Raw genomic sequence first — 16,258 nt, forward strand, 5'->3', positions numbered from 1 at the left:
AGCAAGAGATGTTATAGAAGCAAATCATTTCAGAGTCTTACTTAAAAGATTGTTTGAGCATTGCATGGCTGTCAGCAATTAGAAAAATTCTTAAAAAAGTGAAGCAAAAGTTCTAACATTATTTCGTCATTGTTCATTAAAAGAGAGTTCAAGGGCTAATGGATACCATTGTGTTCTGTTTTCTCACATGGGGTTTAGTAACATGTCCCAGAGTCAGCCGCTCCAGTGGCGCAATCGGTCAGCGCGCGGTACTTATAAGGCAGTACACAGCAGAGCAATGCCGAGGTTGTGAGTTCGAGCCTCACCTGGAGCATGTTTTTAGAAAGCAAGAGATGTTATAGAAGCAAGTCGTTTCAGAGTCTTAGTTAAAAGATTGTTTGAGCATTGCATGGCTGTCAGCAATTAGAAAAATTCTCCAAAAAGTGAAGCAAAAGTTCTAACATTATTTCGTCATTGTTCATTAAAAGAGAGATCAAGGGCTATTGGATAGCATAGCATTTTATTGGACAGGTATCTTCAATAGAGGTACACAATTGGTAGAATGTGTAGTAAACAATCGTCATGAGAGGCTTACGGGTAGAATTTGTGTAATCAGGCTTAGTAGCCTAGATTTAAAATGCACCGATTGTGTTCTGTTTTCTCACATGGTGTTTAGTAACATGTCCCAGAGTCAGCCGCTCCAGTGGCGCAATCGGTCAGCACACGGTACTTATAAGGCAGTACACAGCAGAGCAATGCCGAGGTTGTGAGTTCGAGCCTCACCTGGAGCATGGTTTTAGAAAGCAAGAGATGTTATAGAAGCAAGTCATTTCAGAGTCTTACTTTAAAGATTGTTTGAGTATTGGATGGCTGTCATCAATTAAAAGAGTTATCAGAAAGTAATGCAAAAGGTCTAACACTATATGTTCATTGTTCATTAAAAGAGAGTTCCAGTGCTATTGGATAGCCCAGTGTTTTATTGGACAGGTATCTTCAATAGAGGTACACAATTGGTAGAATGTGTAGTAAACATTCGTCATGAGAGGCTTACGGGTAGAGTTTGTGTAATGAGGCTTAGTAGCCTAGAATTAAAATGCACCGATTGTGTTCTGTTTTCTCACATGGTGTTTAGTAACATGTCCCAGAGTCAGCTGCTCCAGTGGCGCAATCGGTCAGCGCGCGGTACTTATAAGGCAGTACACAGCAGAGCAATACCGAGGTTGTGAGTTCGAGCCTCACCTGGAGCATGGTTTTAGAAAGCAAGAGATGTTATAGAAGCAAGTCATTTCAGAGTCTTACTTTAAAGATTGTTTGAGTATTGGATGGCTGTCATCAATTAAAAGAGTTATCAGAAAGTAATGCAAAAGGTCTAACACTATATGTTCATTGTTCATTAAAAGAGAGTTCCAGTGCTATTGGATAGCCCAGTGTTTTATTGGACAGGTATCTTCAATAGAGGTACACAATTGGTAGAATGTGTAGTAAACATTCGTCATGAGAGGCTTACGGGTAGAGTTTGTGTAATCAGGCTTAGTAGCCTAGATTTAAAATGCACCGATTGTGTTCTGTTTTCTCACATGGTGTTTAGTAAAATGTCCCAGAGTCAGCCGCTCCAGTGGCGCAATCGGTCAGCGCGCGGTACTTATAAGGCAGTACACAGCAGAGCAATGCCGAGGTTGTGAGTTCGAGCCTCACCTGGAGCATGGTTTTAGAAAGCAAGAGATGTTATAGAATCAAGTCATTTCATAGTCTTAGTTAAAAGATTGTTTGAGCATTGCATGGCTGTCAGCAATTAGAAAAATTCTCAAAAAAGTGAAGCAAAAGTTCTAACATTATTTCGTCATTGTTCATTAAAAGAGAGATCAAGGGCTAATGGATAGCATAGCATTTTATTGGACAGGTATCTTCAATAGAGGTACACAATTGGTAGAATGTGTAGTAAACAATCGTCATGAGAGGCTTACGGGTAGAATTTGTGTAATCAGGCTTAGTAGCCTAGATTTAAAATGCACCGATTGTGTTCTGTTTTCTCACATGGTGTTTAGTAACATGTCCCAGAGTCAGCCGCTCCAGTGGCGCAATCGGTCAGCGCGCGGTACTTATAAGGCAGTACACAGCAGAGCAATGCTGAGGTTGTGAGTTCGAGCCTCACCTGGAGCATGGTTTTAGAAAGCAAGAGATGTTATAGAAGCAAGTCATTTCAGAGTCTTACTTTAAAGATTGTTTGAGTATTGGATGGCTGTCATCAATTAAAAGAGTTATCAGAAAGTAATGCAAAAGGTCTAACACTATATGTTCATTGTTCATTAAAAGAGAGTTCCAGTGCTATTGGATAGCCCAGTGTTTTATTGGACAGGTATCTTCAATAGAGGTACACAATTGGTAGAATGTGTAGTAAACATTTGTCATGAGAGGCTTACGGGTAGAGTTTGCGTAATCAGGCTTAGTAGCCTAGAATTAAAATGCACCGATTGTGTTCTGTTTTCTCACATGGTGTTTAGTAACATGTCCCAGAGTCAGCAGCTCCAGTGGCGCAATCGGTCAGCCCGCGGTACTTATAAGGCAGTACAGAGCAGAACAATGCCGAGGTTGTGAGTTCGAGCCTCACCTGGAGCATGGTTTTAGAAAGCAAGACATGTTATAGAAGCAAATCATTTCAGGGTCTTACTTGAAAGATTGTTTGAGCATTGCATGGCTGTCAGCAATTAGAAAAATTCTCCAAAAAGTGAAGCAAAAGTTCTAACATTATTTCGTCATTGTTCATTAAAAGAGAGATCAAGGGCTAATGGATAGCATAGCATTTTATTGGACAGGTATCTTCAATAGAGGTACACAATTGGTAGAATGTGTAGTAAACAATCGTCATGAGAGGCTTACGGGTAGAATTTGTGTAATCAGGCTTAGTAGCCTAGATTTAAAATGCACCGATTGTGTTCTGTTTTCTCACATGGGGTTTAGTAACAAGTCCCAGAGTCAGCCGCTCCAGTGGCGCAATCGGTCAGCGCGCGGTACTTATAAGGCAGTACACAGCAGAGCAATGCTGAGGTTGTGAGTTCGAGCCTCACCTGGAGCATGGTTTTAGAAAGCAAGAGATGTTATAGAAGCAAATCATTTCAGAGTCTTAGTTAAAAGATTGTTTGAGCATTGCATGGCTGTCAGCAATTAGAAAAATTCTCCAAAAAGTGAAGCAAAAGTTCTAACATTATTTCGTCATTGTTCATTAAAAGAGAGATCAAGGGCTATTGGATAGCATAGCATTTTATTGGACAGGTATCTTCAATAGAGGTACACAATTGGTAGAATGTGTAGTAAACAATCGTCATGAGAGGCTTACGGGTAGAATTTGTGTAATCAGGCTTAGTAGCCTAGATTTAAAATGCACCGATTGTGTTCTGTTTTCTCACATGGTGTTTAGTAACAAGTCCCAGAGTCAGCCGCTCCAGTGGCGCAATCGGTCAGCGCGGGGTACTTATAAGACAGTACAGAGCAGAGCAATGCCGAGGTTGTGAGTTTGAGCCTCACCTGGAGCATGGTTTTAGAAAGCAAGAGATGTTATAGAAGCAAATCATTTCAGGGTCTTACCTGAAAGATTGTTTGAGCATTGCATGGTTGTCAGCAATTAGAAAAATTCTTAAAAAAGTGAAGCAAAAGTTCTAACATTATTTCGTCATTGTTCATTAAAAGAGAGATCAAGGGCTAATGGATAGCATAGCATTTTATTGGACAGGTATCTTCAATAGAGGTACACAATTGGTAGAATGTGTAGTAAACAATCGTCATGAGAGGCTTACGGGTAGAATTTGTGTAATCAGGCTTAGTAGCCTAGATTTAAAATGCACCGATTGTGTTCTGTTTTCTCACATGGTGTTTAGTAACATGTCCCAAAGTCAGCAGCTCCAGTGGCGCAATCGGTCAGCGCGCAGTACTTATAAGGCAGTACACAGCAGAGCAATGCCGAGGTTGTGAGTTCGAGCCTCACCTGGAGCATGGTTTTAGAAAGCAAGAGATGTTATAGAAGCAAATCATTTCAGAGTCTTACTTAAAAGATTGTTTGAGCATTGCATGGCTGTCAGCAATTAGAAAAATTCTTAAAAAAGTGAAGCAAAAGTTCTAACATTATTTCGTCATTGTTCATTAAAAGAGAGTTCAAGGGCTAATGGATACCATTGTGTTCTGTTTTCTCACATGGGGTTTAGTAACATGTCCCAGAGTCAGCCGCTCCAGTGGCGCAATCGGTCAGCGCGCGGTACTTATAAGGCAGTACACAGCGGAGCAATGCTGAGGTTGTGAGTTCGAGCCTCACCTGGAGCATGGTTTTAGAAAGCAAGAGATGTTATAGAAGCAAGTCATTTCAGAGTCTTAGTTAAAAGATTGTTTGAGCATTGCATGGCTGTCAGCAATTAGAAAAATTCTCAAAAAAGTGAAGCAAAAGTTCTAACATTATTTCGTCATTGTTCATTAAAAGAGAGATCAAGGGCTAATGGATAGCATAGCATTTTATTGGACAGGTATCTTCAATAAAGGTACACAATTGGTAGAATGTGTAGTAAACAATCGTCATGAGAGGCTTACGGGTAGAATTTGTGTAATCAGGCTTAGTAGCCTAGATTTAAAATGCACTGATTGTGTTCTGTTTTATCACATGGTGTTTAGTAACATGTCCCAGAGTCAGCCGCTCCAGTGGCGCAATCGGTCAACGCGCAGTACTTATAAGGCAGTACACATTCGAGCTATGCCAAGGTTGTGAGTTCGATTCTCACCTGGAGCATGGTTTTAGAAAGCAAGAGATGTTATAGAAGCAAGTCATTTCAGAGTCTTACTTTAAAGATTGTTTGAGTATTGGATGGCTGTCATCAATTAAAAGAGTTATCAGAAAGTAATGCAAAAGGTCTAACACTATATGTTCATTGTTCATTAAAAGAGAGTTCCAGTGCTATTGGATAGCCCAGTGTTTTATTGGACAGGTATCTTCAATAGAGGTACACAATTGGTAGAATGTGTAGTAAACATTCGTCATGAGAGGCTTACGGGTAGAGTTTGTGTAATCAGGCTTAGTAGCCTAGAATTAAAATGCACCGATTGTGTTCTGTTTTCTCACATGGTGTTTAGTAACATGTCCCAGAGTCAGCAGCTCCAGTGGCGCAATCGGTCAGCGCGCGGTACTTATAAGGCAGTACACAGCAGAGCAATGCCGAGGTTGTGAGTTCGAGCCTCACCTTGAGCTAAGTTTTAGAAAGCAAGAGATGTTATAGAAGCAAATCATTTCAGAGTCTTACTTGAAAGATTGTCTGAGCATTGCATGGCTGTCAGCAATTAGAAAAATTCTCCAAAAAGTGAAGCAAAAGTTCTAACATTATTTCGTCATTGTTCATTAAAAGAGAGATCAAGGGCTAATGGATAGCATAGCATTTTATTGGACAGGTATCTTCAATAGAGGTACACAATTGGTAGAATGTGTAGTAAACAATCGTCATGAGAGGCTTACGGGTAGAATTTGTGTAATCAGGCTTAGTAGCCTAGATTTAAAATGCACCGATTGTGTTCTGTTTTCTCACATGGTGTTTAGTAACATGTCGCAGAGTCAGCCGCTCCAGTGGCGCGATCGGTCAGCGCGCGGTACTTATAAGGCAGAGCAATGCCGAGGTTGTGAGTTCGAGCCTCACCTGGAGCATGGTTTTAGAAAGCAAGAGATGTTATAGAAGCAAGTCATTTCAGAGTCTTACTTGAAAGATTGTTTGAGCATTGCATGGCTGTCAGCAATTAGAAAAATTCTCAAAAAAAGTGAAGCTTAAGTTCTAACATTATTTCGTCATTCTTCATTAAAAGAGAGATCAAGGGCTAATGGATAGCATAGCATTTTATTGGACAGGTATCTTCAATAGAGGTACACAATTGGTAGAATGTGTAGTAAACAATCGTCATGAGAGGCTTACAGGTAGAATTTGTGTAATCAGGCTTAGTAGCCTAGATTTAAAATGCACCGATTGTGTTCTGTTTTCTCACATGGTGTTTAGTAACATGTCCCAAAGTCAGCAGCTCCAGTGGCGCAATCGGTCAGCGCGCAGTACTTATAAGGCAGTACACAGCCGAGCTATGCCAAGGTTGTGAGTTCGAGCCTCACCTGGAGCATGGTTTTAGAAAGCAAGAGATGTTATAGAAGCAAGTCATTTCAGAGTCTTACTTGAAAGATTGTTTGAGCATTGCATGGCTGTCAGCAATTAGAAAAATTCTCCAAAAAGTGAAGCAAAAGTTCTAACATTATTTCGTCATTGTTCATTAAAAGAGAGATCAAGGGCTATTGGATAGCATAGCATTTTATTGGACAGGTATCTTCAATAGAGGTACACAATTGGTAGAATGTGTAGTAAACAATCGTCATGAGAGGCTTACGGGTAGAATTTGTGTAATCAGGCTTAGTAGCCTAGATTTAAAATGCACCGATTGTGTTCTGTTTTCTCACATGGTGTTTAGTAAAATGTCCCAGAGTCAGCCGCTCCAGTGTCGCAATCGGTCAGCGCGCGGTACTTATAAGGCAGTACACAGCAGAGCAATGCCGTGGTTGTGAGTTCGAGCCTCACCTGGAGCATGGTTTTAGAAAGCAAGAGATGTTATAGAAGCAAATCATTTCAGAGTCTTAGTTAAAAGATTGTTTGAGCATTGCATGGCTGTCAGCAATTAGAAAAATTCTCCAAAAAGTGAAGCAAAAGTTCTAACATTATTTCGTCATTGTTCATTAAAAGAGAGATCAAGGGCTATTGGATAGCATAGCATTTTATTGGACAGGTATCTTCAATAGAGGTAAACAATTGGTAGAATGTGTAGTAAACAATCGTCATGAGAGGCTTACGGGTAGAATTTGTGTAATCAGGCTTAGTAGCCTAGATTTAAAATGCACCGATTGTGTTCTGTTTTCTCACATGGTGTTTAGTAACATGTCCCAAAGTCAGCAGCTCCAGTGGCGCAATCGGTCAGCGCGCAGTACTTATAAGGCAGTACACAGCCGAGCTATGCCAAGGTTGTGAGTTCGAGCCTCACCTGGAGCGTGGTTTTAGAAAGCAAGAGATGTTATAGAAGCAAGTCATTTCAGAGTCTTACTTGAAAGATTGTTTGAGCATTGCATGGCTGTCAGCAATTAGAAAAATTATTAAAAAAGTGAAGCAAAAGTTCTAACATTATTTCGTCATTGTTCATTAAAAGAGAGATCAAGGGCTAATGGATAGCATAGCATTTTATTGGACAGGTATCTTCAATAGAGGTACACAATTGGTAGAATGTGTAGTAAACAATCGTCATGAGAGGCTTACGGGTAGAATTTGTGTAATCAGGCTTAGTAGCCTAGATTTAAAATGCACCGATTGTGTTCTGTTTTCTCACATGGGGTTTAGTAACAAGTCCCAAAGTCAGCCGCTCCAGTAGCGCAATCGGTTAGCGCGCGGTACTTATAAAGCAGTACACAGCAGAGCAATGCCGAGGTTGTGAGTTTGAGCCTCACCTGGAGCATGGTTTTAGAAAGCAAGAGATGTTATAGAAGCAAATCATTTCAGAGTCTTACTTAAAAGATTGTTTGAGCATTGCATGGCTGTCAGCAATTAGAAAAAATCTTAAAAAAGTGAAGCAAAAGTTCTAACATTATTTCGTCATTGTTCATTAAAAGAGAGTTCAAGGGCTAATGGATACCATTGTGTTCTGTTTTCTCACATGGGGTTTAGTAACATGTCCCAGAGTCAGCCGCTCCAGTGGCGCAATCGGTCAGCGCGCGGTACTTATAAGGCAGTACACAGCAGAGCAATGCCGAGGTTGTGAGTTCGAGCCTCACCTGGAGCATGTTTTTAGAAAGCAAGAGATGTTATAGAAGCAAGTCGTTTCAGAGTCTTAGTTAAAAGATTGTTTGAGCATTGCATGGCTGTCAGCAATTAGAAAAATTCTCCAAAAAGTGAAGCAAAAGTTCTAACATTATTTCGTCATTGTTCATTAAAAGAGAGATCAAGGGCTATTGGATAGCATAGCATTTTATTGGACAGGTATCTTCAATAGAGGTAAACAATTGGTAGAATGTGTAGTAAACAATCGTCATGAGAGGCTTACGGGTAGAATTTGTGTAATCAGGCTTAGTAGCCTAGATTTAAAATGCACCGATTGTGTTCTGTTTTCTCACATGGTGTTTAGTAACATGTCCCAAAGTCAGCAGCTCCAGTGGCGCAATCGGTCAGCGCGCAGTACTTATAAGGCAGTACACAGCCGAGCTATGCCAAGGTTGTGAGTTCGAGCCTCACCTGGAGCATGATTTTAGAAAGCAAGAGATGTTATAGAAGCAAGTCATTTCAGAGTCTTACTTGAAAGATTGTTTGAGCATTGCATGGCTGTCAGCAATTAGAAAAATTCTCCAAAAAGTGAAGCAAAAGTTCTAACATTATTTCGTCATTGTTCGTTAAAAGAGAGATCAAGGGCTATTGGATAGCATAGCATTTTATTGGACAGGTATCTTCAATAGAGGTACACAACTGGTAGAATGTGTAGTAAACAATCGTCATGAGAGGCTTACGGGTAGAATTTGTGTAATCAGGCTTAGTAGCCTAGATTTAAAATGCACCGATTGTGTTCTGTTTTCTCACATGGTGTTTAGTAACATGTCCCAAAATCAGCCACTCCAGTGGCGCAATCGGTCAGCGCGCGGTACTTATAAGGCAGTACACAGCAGAGCAATGCCGAGGTTGTGAGTTCGAGCCTCACCTGGAGCATGGTTTTAGAAAGCAAGAGATGTTATAGAAGCAAGTCATTTCAGAGTCTTACTTTAAAGATTGTTTGAGTATTGGATGGCTGTCATCAATTAAAAGAGTTATCAGAAAGTAATGCAAAAGGTCTAACACTATATGTTCATTGTTCATTAAAAGAGAGTTCCAGTGCTATTGGATAGCCCAGTGTTTTATTGGACAGGTATCTTCAATAGAGGTACACAATTGGTAGAATGTGTAGTAAACATTCGTCATGAGAGGCTTACGGGTAGAATTTGTGTAATCAGGCTTAGTAGCCTAGAATTAAAATGCACCGATTGTGTTCTGTTTTCTCACATGGTGTTTAGTAACATGTCCCAGAGTCAGCAGCTCCAATGGCGCAATCGGTCAGCGCGCGGTACTTATAAGGCAGTACACAGCAGAGCAATGCCGAGGTTGTGAGTTCGAGCCTCACCTGGAGCATGGTTTTAGAAAGCAAGAGATGTTATAGAAGCAAATCATTTCAGAGTCTTACTTGAAAGATTGTTTGAGCATTGCATGGCTGTCAGCAATTAGAAAAATTCTCCAAAAAGTGAAGCAAAAGTTCTAACATTATTTCGTCATTGTTCATTAAAAGAGAGATCAAGGGCTAATGGATAGCATAGCATTTTATTGGACAGGTATCTTCAATAAAGGTACACAATTGGTAGAATGTGTAGTAAACAATCGTCATGAGAGGCTTACGGGTAGAATTTGTGTAATCAGGCTTAGTAGCCTAGATTTAAAATGCACTGATTGTGTTCTGTTTTATCACATGGTGTTTAGTAACATGTCCCAGAGGCAGCCGCTCCAGTGGCGCAATCGGTCAGCGCGCAGTACTTATAAGGCAGTACACAGCCGAGCTATGCCAAGGTTGTGAGTTCGAGCCTCACCTGGAGCATGGTTTTAGAAAGCAAGAGATGTTATAGAAGCAAGTCATTTCAGAGTCTTACTTGAAAGATTGTTTGAGCATTGCATGGCTGTCAGCAATTAGAAAAATTCTCCAAAAAGTGAAGCAAAATTTCTAACATTATTTCGTCATTGTTCATTAAAAGAGAGATCAAGGGCTATTGGATAGCATAGCATTTTATTGGACAGGTATCTTCAATAGAGGTACACAACTGGTAGAATGTGTAGTAAACAATCGTCATGAGAGGCTTACGGGTAGAATTTGTGTAATCAGGCTTAGTAGCCTAGATTTAAAATGCACCGATTGTGTTCTGTTTTCTCACATGGTGTTTAGTAACATGTCCCAGAGTCAGCCGCTCCAGTGGCGCAATCGGTCAGCGCGCGGTACTTATAAGGCAGTACACAGCAGAGCAATGCCGAGGTTGTGAGTTCGAGCCTCACCTGGAGCATGGTTTTAGAAAGCAAGAGATGTTATAGAAGCAAGTCATTTCAGAGTCTTACTTTAAAGATTGTTTGAGTATTGGATGGCTGTCATCAATTAAAAGAGTTATCAGAAAGTAATGCAAAAGGTCTAACACTATATGTTCATTGTTCATTAAAAGAGAGTTCCAGTGCTATTGGATAGCCCAGTGTTTTATTGGACAGGTATCTTCAATAGAGGTACACAATTGGTAGAATGTGTAGTAAACATTCGTCATGAGAGGCTTACGGGTAGAGTTTGTGTAATGAGGCTTAGTAGCCTAGAATTAAAATGCACCGATTGTGTTCTGTTTTCTCACATGGTGTTTAGTAACATGTCCCAGAGTCAGCAGCTCCAGTGGCGCAATCGGTCAGCGCGCGGTACTTATAAGGCAGTACACAGCAGAGCAATGCCGAGGTTGTGAGTTCGAGCCTCACCTGGAGCATGGTTTTAGAAAGCAAGAGATGTTATAGAAGCAAATCATTTCAGAGTCTTACTTGAAAGATTGTTTGAGCATTGCATGGCTGTCAGCAATTAGAAAAATTCTCCAAAAAGTGAAGCAAAAGTTCTAACATTATTTCGTCATTGTTCATTAAAAGAGAGATCAAGGGCTAATGGATAGCATAGCATTTTATTGGACAGGTATCTTCAATAGAGGTACACAATTGGTAGAATGTGTAGTAAACAATCGTCATGAGAGGCTTACGGGTAGAATTTGTGTAATCAGGCTTAGTAGCCTAGATTTAAAATGCACCGATTGTGTTCTGTTTTCTCACATGGTGTTTAGTAAAATGTCCCAGAGTCAGCCGCTCCAGTGGCGCAATCGGTCAGCGCGCGGTACTTATAAGGCAGTACACAGCAGAGCAATGCCGAGGTTGTGAGTTCGAGCCTCACCTGGAGCATGGTTTTAGAAAGCAAGAGATGTTATAGAATCAAGTCATTTCACAGTCTTAGTTAAAAGATTGTTTGAGCATTGCATGGCTGTCAGCAATTAGAAAAATTCTCAAAAAAGTGAAGCAAAAGTTCTAACATTATTTCGTCATTGTTCATTAAAAGAGAGATCAAGGGCTAATGGATAGCATAGCATTTTATTGGACAGGTATCTTCAATAGAGGTACACAATTGGTAGAATGTGTAGTAAACAATCGTCATGAGAGGCTTACGGGTAGAATTTGTGTAATCAGGCTTAGTAGCCTAGATTTAAAATGCACCGATTGTGTTCTGTTTTCTCACATGGTGTTTAGTAACATGTCCCAGAGTCAGCCGCTCCAGTGGCGCAATCGGTCAGCGCGCGGTACTTATAAGGCAGTACACAGCAGAGCAATGCCGAGGTTGTGAGTTCGAGCCTCACCTGGAGCATGGTTTTAGAAAGCAAGAGATGTTATAGAAGCAAGTCATTTCAGAGTCTTACTTTAAAGATTGTTTGAGTATTGGATGGCTGTCATCAATTAAAAGAGTTATCAGAAAGTAATGCAAAAGGTCTAACACTATATGTTCATTGTTCATTAAAAGAGAGTTCCAGTGCTATTGGATAGCCCAGTGTTTTATTGGACAGGTATCTTCAATAGAGGTACACAATTGGTAGAATGTGTAGTAAACATTTGTCATGAGAGGCTTACGGGTAGAGTTTGCGTAATCAGGCTTAGTAGCCTAGAATTAAAATGCACCGATTGTGTTCTGTTTTCTCACATGGTGTTTAGTAACATGTCCCAGAGTCAGCAGCTCCAGTGGCGCAATCGGTCAGCCCGCGGTACTTATAAGGCAGTACAGAGCAGAACAATGCCGAGGTTGTGAGTTCGAGCCTCACCTGGAGCATGGTTTTAGAAAGCAAGACATGTTATAGAAGCAAATCATTTCAGGGTCTTACTTGAAAGATTGTTTGAGCATTGCATGGCTGTCAGCAATTAGAAAAATTCTCCAAAAAGTGAAGCAAAAGTTCTAACATTATTTCGTCATTGTTCATTAAAAGAGAGATCAAGGGCTAATGGATAGCATAGCATTTTATTGGACAGGTATCTTCAATAGAGGTACACAATTGGTAGAATGTGTAGTAAACAATCGTCATGAGAGGCTTACGGGTAGAATTTGTGTAATCAGGCTTAGTAGCCTAGATTTAAAATGCACCGATTGTGTTCTGTTTTCTCACATGGGGTTTAGTAACAAGTCCCAGAGTCAGCCGCTCCAGTGGCGCAATCGGTCAGCGCGCGGTACTTATAAGGCAGTACACAGCAGAGCAATGCCGAGGTTGTGACTTCGAGCCTCACCTGGAGCATGGTTTTAGAAAGCAAGAGATGTTATAGAAGCAAATCATTTCAGAGTCTTAGTTAAAAGATTGTTTGAGCATTGCTTGGCTGTCAGCAATTAGAAAAATTCTCCAAAAAGTGAAGCAAAGTTCTAACATTATTTCGTCATTGTTCATTAAAAGAGAGATCAAGGGCTATTGGATAGCATAGCATTTTATTGGACAGGTATCTTCAATAGAGGTACACAATTGGTAGAATGTGTAGTAAACAATCGTCATGAGAGGCTTACGGGTAGAATTTGTGTAATCAGGCTTAGTAGCCTAGATTTAAAATGCACCGATTGTGTTCTGTTTTCTTACATGGGGTTTAGTAACAAGTCCCAGAGTCAGCCGCTCCAGTGGCGCAATCGGTCAGCGCGGGGTACTTATAAGACAGTACAGAGCAGAGCAATGCCGAGGTTGTGAGTTTGAGCCTCACCTGGAGCATGGTTTTAGAAAGCAAGAGATGTTATAGAAGCAAATCATTTCAGGGTCTTACCTGAAAGATTGTTTGAGCATTGCATGGTTGTCAGCAATTAGAAAAATTCTTAAAAAAGTGAAGCAAAAGTTCTAACATTATTTTGTCATTGTTCATTAAAAGAGAGATCAAGGGCTAATGGATAGCATAGCATTTTATTGGACAGGTATCTTCAATAGAGGTACACAATTGGTAGAATGTGTAGTAAACAATCGTCATGAGAGGCTTACGGGTAGAATTTGTGTAATCAGGCTTAGTAGCCTAGATTTAAAATGCACCGATTGTGTTCTGTTTTCTCACATGGTGTTTAGTAACAAGTCCCAAAGTCAGCCGCTCCAGTGGCGCAATCGGTTAGCGCGCGGTACTTATAAAGCAGTACACAGCAGAGCAATGCCGAGGTTGTGAGTTCGAGCCTCAGCTGGAGCATGGTTTTAGAAAGCAAGAGATGTTATAGAAGCAAATCATTTCAGAGTCTTACTTAAAAGATTGTTTGAGCATTGCATGGCTTTCAGCAATTAGAAAAATTCTCAAAAAAAGTAAAGCAAAAGTTCTAACATTATTTCTTCATTGTTTATTAAAAGAGAGATCAAGGGCTAATGGATAGCATAGCATTTTATTGGACAGGTATCTTCAATAGAGGTACACAATTGGTAGAATGTGTAGTAAACAATCGTCATGAGAGGCTTACGGGTAGAATTTGTGTAATCAGGCTTAGTAGCCTAGATTTAAAATGCATCCATTGTGTTCTGTTTTCTCACATGGGGTTTAGTAACATGTCCCATAGTCAGCCGCTCCGGTGGCGCAATCGGTCAGCGCGCGGTACTTATAAGGCAGTACACAGCAGAGCAATGCCGAGGTTGTGAGTTCGAGCCTCACCTGGAGCATGGTTTTAGAAATGAAGAGATGTTATAGAAGCAAGTCATTTCAGAGTCTTACTTGAAAGATTGTTTGAGCATTGCATGTCTGTCGGCAATTCTCAAAAAAAGTGAAGCAAAAGTTCTAACATTATTTCGTCATTGTTCATTAAAAGAGAGTTCAAGGGCTAATGGATAGCATAGCATTTTATTGGAAAGGTATATTCAATTGAGGTACACAATTGGTAGAATGTGTAGTAAACATTCGTCATGAGAGGCTTACGGGTAGAATTTGTGTAATCAGGCTTAGTAGCCTAGATTTAAAATGCACCGATTGTGTTCTGTTTTCTCACATGGGGTTTAGTAACATGTCCCACAGTCAGCCGCTCCAGTGGCGCAATCGGTCAGCGCGCGATACTTATAAGGCAGTACACAGCAGAGCGATGCCCAGGTTGTGAGTTCGAGCCTCACCTGGAGCATGGTTTTAGAAAGCAAGAGATGTTATAGAAGCAAGTCATTTCAGAGTCTTACTTTAAAGATTGTTTGAGTATTGGATGGCTGTCATCAATTAAAAGAGTTATCAGAAAGTAATGCAAAAGGTCTAACACTATATGTTCATTGTTCATTAAAAGAGAGTTCCAGTGCTATTGGATAGCCCAGTGTTTTATTGGACAGGTATCTTCAATAGAGGTACACAATTGGTAGAATGTGTAGTAAACATTTGTCATGAGAGGCTTACGGGTAGAGTTTGCGTAATCAGGCTTAGTAGCCTAGAATTAAAATGCACCGATTGTGTTCTGTTTTCTCACATGGTGTTTAGTAACATGTCCCAGAGTCAGCAGCTCCAGTGGCGCAATCGGTCAGCCCGCGGTACTTATAAGGCAGTACAGAGCAGAACAATGCCGAGGTTGTGAGTTCGAGCCTCACCTGGAGCATGGTTTTAGAAAGCAAGACATGTTATAGAAGCAAATCATTTCAGGGTCTTACTTGAAAGATTGTTTGAGCATTGCATGGCTGTCAGCAATTAGAAAAATTCTCCAAAAAGTGAAGCAAAAGTTCTAACATTATTTCGTCATTGTTCATTAAAAGAGAGATCAAGGGCTAATGGATAGCATAGCATTTTATTGGACAGGTATCTTCAATAGAGGTACACAATTGGTAGAATGTGTAGTAAACAATCGTCATGAGAGGCTTACGGGTAGAATTTGTGTAATCAGGCTTAGTAGCCTAGATTTAAAATGCACCGATTGTGTTCTGTTTTCTCACATGGGGTTTAGTAACAAGTCCCAGAGTCAGCCGCTCCAGTGGCGCAATCGGTCAGCGCGCGGTACTTATAAGGCAGTACACAGCAGAGCAATGCCGAGGTTGTGACTTCGAGCCTCACCTGGAGCATGGTTTTAGAAAGCAAGAGATGTTATAGAAGCAAATCATTTCAGAGTCTTAGTTAAAAGATTGTTTGAGCATTGCTTGGCTGTCAGCAATTAGAAAAATTCTCCAAAAAGTGAAGCAAAGTTCTAACATTATTTCGTCATTGTTCATTAAAAGAGAGATCAAGGGCTATTGGATAGCATAGCATTTTATTGGACAGGTATCTTCAATAGAGGTACACAATTGGTAGAATGTGTAGTAAACAATCGTCATGAGAGGCTTACGGGTAGAATTTGTGTAATCAGGCTTAGTAGCCTAGATTTAAAATGCACCGATTGTGTTCTGTTTTCTTACATGGGGTTTAGTAACAAGTCCCAGAGTCAGCCGCTCCAGTGGCGCAATCGGTCAGCGCGGGGTACTTATAAGACAGTACAGAGCAGAGCAATGCCGAGGTTGTGAGTTTGAGCCTCACCTGGAGCATGGTTTTAGAAAGCAAGAGATGTTATAGAAGCAAATGTCAGCAATTAGAAAAATTCTCAAAAAAGTGAAGCAAAAGTTCTAACATTATTTCGTCATTGTTCATTAAAAGAGAGATCAAGGGCTAATGGATAGCATAGCATTTTATTGGACAGGTATATTCAATTGAGGTACACAATTGGTAGAATGTGTAGTAAACATTCGTCATGAGAGGCTTACGGGTAGAATTTGTGTAATCAGGCTTAGTAGCCTAGATTTAAAATGCACCGATTGTGTTCTGTTTTCTCACATGGGGTTTAGTAACATGTCCCACAGTCAGCCGCTCCAGTGGCGCAATCGGTCAGCGCGCGATACTTATAAGGCAGTACACAGCAGAGCGATGCCCAGGTTGTGAGTTCGAGCCTCACCTGGAGCATGGTTTTAGAAAGCAAGAGACATTATAGAAGCAAGGAATTTCATAGTCTTACTTGAAAGATTGTTTGAGCATTGGATGGCTGTCATCAATTAGAAAAATTCTCAGAAAGTGAAGCAAAAGTTCTAACATTGTTTCTTCATTGTTCATTAAAAGAGAGATCAAGGGCTAATGGATAGCATAGCATTTTATTGGACAGGTATCTTCAATTGAGGTACACAATTAGTAGAATGTGTAGTAAACATTCGTCATGAGAGGCTTACGGGTAGAGTCTGTGTAATCAGGCTTAG

The 16,258-nt window shown here is 40.5% G+C and overlaps 36 non-coding genes across 36 annotated transcripts; all 36 read left to right on the forward strand.

Moving 5' to 3' along the window:
- The first annotated feature begins 219 nt into the window (after positions 1-219).
- trnai-uau (transfer RNA isoleucine (anticodon UAU)) lies at positions 220-313 on the forward strand. The gene is made up of 2 exons: positions 220-257; positions 278-313. It is a non-coding gene; the product is annotated as a tRNA-Ile (tRNA).
- Positions 314-676: 363 nt separating this feature from the next.
- On the forward strand, positions 677-770 carry trnai-uau (transfer RNA isoleucine (anticodon UAU)). Its single transcript has 2 exons — positions 677-714; positions 735-770. It is a non-coding gene; the product is annotated as a tRNA-Ile (tRNA).
- A 362-nt stretch (positions 771-1,132) lies between these two features.
- On the forward strand, positions 1,133-1,226 carry trnai-uau (transfer RNA isoleucine (anticodon UAU)). The gene is made up of 2 exons: positions 1,133-1,170; positions 1,191-1,226. It is a non-coding gene; the product is annotated as a tRNA-Ile (tRNA).
- A 362-nt stretch (positions 1,227-1,588) lies between these two features.
- On the forward strand, positions 1,589-1,682 carry trnai-uau (transfer RNA isoleucine (anticodon UAU)). The gene is made up of 2 exons: positions 1,589-1,626; positions 1,647-1,682. It is a non-coding gene; the product is annotated as a tRNA-Ile (tRNA).
- A 363-nt stretch (positions 1,683-2,045) lies between these two features.
- On the forward strand, positions 2,046-2,139 carry trnai-uau (transfer RNA isoleucine (anticodon UAU)). The gene is made up of 2 exons: positions 2,046-2,083; positions 2,104-2,139. It is a non-coding gene; the product is annotated as a tRNA-Ile (tRNA).
- Positions 2,140-2,501: 362 nt separating this feature from the next.
- On the forward strand, positions 2,502-2,595 carry trnai-uau (transfer RNA isoleucine (anticodon UAU)). Its single transcript has 2 exons — positions 2,502-2,539; positions 2,560-2,595. It is a non-coding gene; the product is annotated as a tRNA-Ile (tRNA).
- A 363-nt stretch (positions 2,596-2,958) lies between these two features.
- Positions 2,959-3,052, forward strand: trnai-uau (transfer RNA isoleucine (anticodon UAU)). The gene is made up of 2 exons: positions 2,959-2,996; positions 3,017-3,052. It is a non-coding gene; the product is annotated as a tRNA-Ile (tRNA).
- A 363-nt stretch (positions 3,053-3,415) lies between these two features.
- trnai-uau (transfer RNA isoleucine (anticodon UAU)) lies at positions 3,416-3,509 on the forward strand. The gene is made up of 2 exons: positions 3,416-3,453; positions 3,474-3,509. It is a non-coding gene; the product is annotated as a tRNA-Ile (tRNA).
- Positions 3,510-3,872: 363 nt separating this feature from the next.
- Positions 3,873-3,966, forward strand: trnai-uau (transfer RNA isoleucine (anticodon UAU)). The gene is made up of 2 exons: positions 3,873-3,910; positions 3,931-3,966. It is a non-coding gene; the product is annotated as a tRNA-Ile (tRNA).
- Positions 3,967-4,196: 230 nt separating this feature from the next.
- trnai-uau (transfer RNA isoleucine (anticodon UAU)) lies at positions 4,197-4,290 on the forward strand. Its single transcript has 2 exons — positions 4,197-4,234; positions 4,255-4,290. It is a non-coding gene; the product is annotated as a tRNA-Ile (tRNA).
- Positions 4,291-4,653: 363 nt separating this feature from the next.
- Positions 4,654-4,747, forward strand: trnai-uau (transfer RNA isoleucine (anticodon UAU)). The gene is made up of 2 exons: positions 4,654-4,691; positions 4,712-4,747. It is a non-coding gene; the product is annotated as a tRNA-Ile (tRNA).
- Positions 4,748-5,109: 362 nt separating this feature from the next.
- Positions 5,110-5,203, forward strand: trnai-uau (transfer RNA isoleucine (anticodon UAU)). Its single transcript has 2 exons — positions 5,110-5,147; positions 5,168-5,203. It is a non-coding gene; the product is annotated as a tRNA-Ile (tRNA).
- A 363-nt stretch (positions 5,204-5,566) lies between these two features.
- On the forward strand, positions 5,567-5,650 carry trnai-uau (transfer RNA isoleucine (anticodon UAU)). Its single transcript is given in 2 exon segments — positions 5,567-5,604; positions 5,615-5,650. It is a non-coding gene; the product is annotated as a tRNA-Ile (tRNA).
- Positions 5,651-6,014: 364 nt separating this feature from the next.
- trnai-uau (transfer RNA isoleucine (anticodon UAU)) lies at positions 6,015-6,108 on the forward strand. The gene is made up of 2 exons: positions 6,015-6,052; positions 6,073-6,108. It is a non-coding gene; the product is annotated as a tRNA-Ile (tRNA).
- A 363-nt stretch (positions 6,109-6,471) lies between these two features.
- Positions 6,472-6,565, forward strand: trnai-uau (transfer RNA isoleucine (anticodon UAU)). Its single transcript has 2 exons — positions 6,472-6,509; positions 6,530-6,565. It is a non-coding gene; the product is annotated as a tRNA-Ile (tRNA).
- Positions 6,566-6,928: 363 nt separating this feature from the next.
- On the forward strand, positions 6,929-7,022 carry trnai-uau (transfer RNA isoleucine (anticodon UAU)). The gene is made up of 2 exons: positions 6,929-6,966; positions 6,987-7,022. It is a non-coding gene; the product is annotated as a tRNA-Ile (tRNA).
- A 363-nt stretch (positions 7,023-7,385) lies between these two features.
- Positions 7,386-7,479, forward strand: trnai-uau (transfer RNA isoleucine (anticodon UAU)). The gene is made up of 2 exons: positions 7,386-7,423; positions 7,444-7,479. It is a non-coding gene; the product is annotated as a tRNA-Ile (tRNA).
- A 230-nt stretch (positions 7,480-7,709) lies between these two features.
- trnai-uau (transfer RNA isoleucine (anticodon UAU)) lies at positions 7,710-7,803 on the forward strand. Its single transcript has 2 exons — positions 7,710-7,747; positions 7,768-7,803. It is a non-coding gene; the product is annotated as a tRNA-Ile (tRNA).
- A 363-nt stretch (positions 7,804-8,166) lies between these two features.
- Positions 8,167-8,260, forward strand: trnai-uau (transfer RNA isoleucine (anticodon UAU)). Its single transcript has 2 exons — positions 8,167-8,204; positions 8,225-8,260. It is a non-coding gene; the product is annotated as a tRNA-Ile (tRNA).
- Positions 8,261-8,623: 363 nt separating this feature from the next.
- Positions 8,624-8,717, forward strand: trnai-uau (transfer RNA isoleucine (anticodon UAU)). The gene is made up of 2 exons: positions 8,624-8,661; positions 8,682-8,717. It is a non-coding gene; the product is annotated as a tRNA-Ile (tRNA).
- A 362-nt stretch (positions 8,718-9,079) lies between these two features.
- Positions 9,080-9,173, forward strand: trnai-uau (transfer RNA isoleucine (anticodon UAU)). Its single transcript has 2 exons — positions 9,080-9,117; positions 9,138-9,173. It is a non-coding gene; the product is annotated as a tRNA-Ile (tRNA).
- Positions 9,174-9,536: 363 nt separating this feature from the next.
- On the forward strand, positions 9,537-9,630 carry trnai-uau (transfer RNA isoleucine (anticodon UAU)). The gene is made up of 2 exons: positions 9,537-9,574; positions 9,595-9,630. It is a non-coding gene; the product is annotated as a tRNA-Ile (tRNA).
- A 363-nt stretch (positions 9,631-9,993) lies between these two features.
- Positions 9,994-10,087, forward strand: trnai-uau (transfer RNA isoleucine (anticodon UAU)). The gene is made up of 2 exons: positions 9,994-10,031; positions 10,052-10,087. It is a non-coding gene; the product is annotated as a tRNA-Ile (tRNA).
- Positions 10,088-10,449: 362 nt separating this feature from the next.
- On the forward strand, positions 10,450-10,543 carry trnai-uau (transfer RNA isoleucine (anticodon UAU)). The gene is made up of 2 exons: positions 10,450-10,487; positions 10,508-10,543. It is a non-coding gene; the product is annotated as a tRNA-Ile (tRNA).
- Positions 10,544-10,906: 363 nt separating this feature from the next.
- Positions 10,907-11,000, forward strand: trnai-uau (transfer RNA isoleucine (anticodon UAU)). The gene is made up of 2 exons: positions 10,907-10,944; positions 10,965-11,000. It is a non-coding gene; the product is annotated as a tRNA-Ile (tRNA).
- Positions 11,001-11,363: 363 nt separating this feature from the next.
- trnai-uau (transfer RNA isoleucine (anticodon UAU)) lies at positions 11,364-11,457 on the forward strand. Its single transcript has 2 exons — positions 11,364-11,401; positions 11,422-11,457. It is a non-coding gene; the product is annotated as a tRNA-Ile (tRNA).
- Positions 11,458-11,819: 362 nt separating this feature from the next.
- Positions 11,820-11,913, forward strand: trnai-uau (transfer RNA isoleucine (anticodon UAU)). The gene is made up of 2 exons: positions 11,820-11,857; positions 11,878-11,913. It is a non-coding gene; the product is annotated as a tRNA-Ile (tRNA).
- A 363-nt stretch (positions 11,914-12,276) lies between these two features.
- trnai-uau (transfer RNA isoleucine (anticodon UAU)) lies at positions 12,277-12,370 on the forward strand. The gene is made up of 2 exons: positions 12,277-12,314; positions 12,335-12,370. It is a non-coding gene; the product is annotated as a tRNA-Ile (tRNA).
- Positions 12,371-12,732: 362 nt separating this feature from the next.
- Positions 12,733-12,826, forward strand: trnai-uau (transfer RNA isoleucine (anticodon UAU)). Its single transcript has 2 exons — positions 12,733-12,770; positions 12,791-12,826. It is a non-coding gene; the product is annotated as a tRNA-Ile (tRNA).
- A 363-nt stretch (positions 12,827-13,189) lies between these two features.
- On the forward strand, positions 13,190-13,283 carry trnai-uau (transfer RNA isoleucine (anticodon UAU)). The gene is made up of 2 exons: positions 13,190-13,227; positions 13,248-13,283. It is a non-coding gene; the product is annotated as a tRNA-Ile (tRNA).
- Positions 13,284-13,647: 364 nt separating this feature from the next.
- trnai-uau (transfer RNA isoleucine (anticodon UAU)) lies at positions 13,648-13,741 on the forward strand. Its single transcript has 2 exons — positions 13,648-13,685; positions 13,706-13,741. It is a non-coding gene; the product is annotated as a tRNA-Ile (tRNA).
- Positions 13,742-14,096: 355 nt separating this feature from the next.
- trnai-uau (transfer RNA isoleucine (anticodon UAU)) lies at positions 14,097-14,190 on the forward strand. The gene is made up of 2 exons: positions 14,097-14,134; positions 14,155-14,190. It is a non-coding gene; the product is annotated as a tRNA-Ile (tRNA).
- A 362-nt stretch (positions 14,191-14,552) lies between these two features.
- On the forward strand, positions 14,553-14,646 carry trnai-uau (transfer RNA isoleucine (anticodon UAU)). The gene is made up of 2 exons: positions 14,553-14,590; positions 14,611-14,646. It is a non-coding gene; the product is annotated as a tRNA-Ile (tRNA).
- Positions 14,647-15,009: 363 nt separating this feature from the next.
- On the forward strand, positions 15,010-15,103 carry trnai-uau (transfer RNA isoleucine (anticodon UAU)). The gene is made up of 2 exons: positions 15,010-15,047; positions 15,068-15,103. It is a non-coding gene; the product is annotated as a tRNA-Ile (tRNA).
- Positions 15,104-15,465: 362 nt separating this feature from the next.
- Positions 15,466-15,559, forward strand: trnai-uau (transfer RNA isoleucine (anticodon UAU)). The gene is made up of 2 exons: positions 15,466-15,503; positions 15,524-15,559. It is a non-coding gene; the product is annotated as a tRNA-Ile (tRNA).
- A 318-nt stretch (positions 15,560-15,877) lies between these two features.
- trnai-uau (transfer RNA isoleucine (anticodon UAU)) lies at positions 15,878-15,971 on the forward strand. The gene is made up of 2 exons: positions 15,878-15,915; positions 15,936-15,971. It is a non-coding gene; the product is annotated as a tRNA-Ile (tRNA).
- The last annotated feature ends 287 nt before the right edge of the window (positions 15,972-16,258 follow it).

This window comes from Pseudorasbora parva, chromosome 6, assembly GCF_024679245.1.
Source record: "Pseudorasbora parva isolate DD20220531a chromosome 6, ASM2467924v1, whole genome shotgun sequence".
In the NCBI taxonomy this organism is placed as follows: domain Eukaryota; kingdom Metazoa; phylum Chordata; class Actinopteri; order Cypriniformes; family Gobionidae; genus Pseudorasbora; species Pseudorasbora parva.